The sequence below is a fragment of the Nycticebus coucang genome, chromosome 3 (genome assembly GCF_027406575.1).
Source record: "Nycticebus coucang isolate mNycCou1 chromosome 3, mNycCou1.pri, whole genome shotgun sequence".
NCBI lineage: Eukaryota > Metazoa > Chordata > Mammalia > Primates > Lorisidae > Nycticebus > Nycticebus coucang.
In genome coordinates this window covers 111,742,847-111,743,944 of record NC_069782.1, presented here as the reverse complement: position 1 = coordinate 111,743,944, position 1,098 = coordinate 111,742,847, and positions in this window count along the sequence as shown.

Genomic DNA, 1,098 nt, shown 5'->3' with positions numbered 1-1,098 from the left:
GTTTAAAATGATGTATATATTTACCACTTCAAATTTTAAAAAGGAAGAGGAGGTAGCTAAATTTGACTCCACATGTGAAAGTTTGCTGACCTCTTGCCTGTAGCAGTGGCTAATATATTTTTGAATTTAGAATACATTTAGAGGGCATATTAAAACACAAAAAGATGCTTCTCCAGAGTCTCTGGTTCATTACCACTGAGATGGTCCCTGAGATTTTGCATTTCTAACAAGTTTGTGTGAGATGCAGAATGTGTGGATCTGTGGACCACACTTTAAAAATTGCAAAACTATACTACATGTAAAACAGCCCCTCTGCCTTGCTAATGCAATTATTATTTAATTTCCATAAATTAATTGGTTAAATTCTTCTAAATTAATATTGTGCTACCATAGTTTGATTAATTCCAAAGAAGTCATACATTTAACATTATTATCACCAAACAAGAAAGAGGGAGAGACAAGGCAGGGAAAACTGTAAATGTGACGCCTGATGTCACATTGCCTAGACTGAACTAAAATCCCTCTGTAATCTTAGAAAGGTTAATGAACCTCCTTCAGATTTAGATACCACAACTGTGAAGTAATAGAATAAATTATAAAATCTCTTTAGGGAGTATTGTGAGGATTATATGAAATACTCCTTATAAAGTCACCTGCATAGTTTCTGGTACATAATAAAGTCCTAGTTAACATTTGCAAATGTGAACGAAAGGGAGAGGGAATAATGTGCATAAATCAATCTTAAAAACATTGCTGTAAGGTATTCTAGAATTCTCGGGATATTTTCCTAAAATAACTATGTCATAGACTCTCAGAACTAGGCATTAAAATGCGGGGCTGATCTGCTTATTTGGAAAAACTGGAGGGTCTAGAAGATATTTTAGTAATATTTAGATTGTAAAGGAACATTGATCTCAATCTGAAGTTATTCACTGAAAAGGGTGAACATGACAGCTTGTGAATTATTCATGTTTTTCTAAATCTGAAGTATGTAAAAAATGTGATAAAAGAGCGAGTAGAGGAGCTGGTTAAAATGTGGTTTTTCTTTCATCTCTTCTTTTTTAGTTATTTTAAGCCAACCTGTTTGCGGTGAGAATC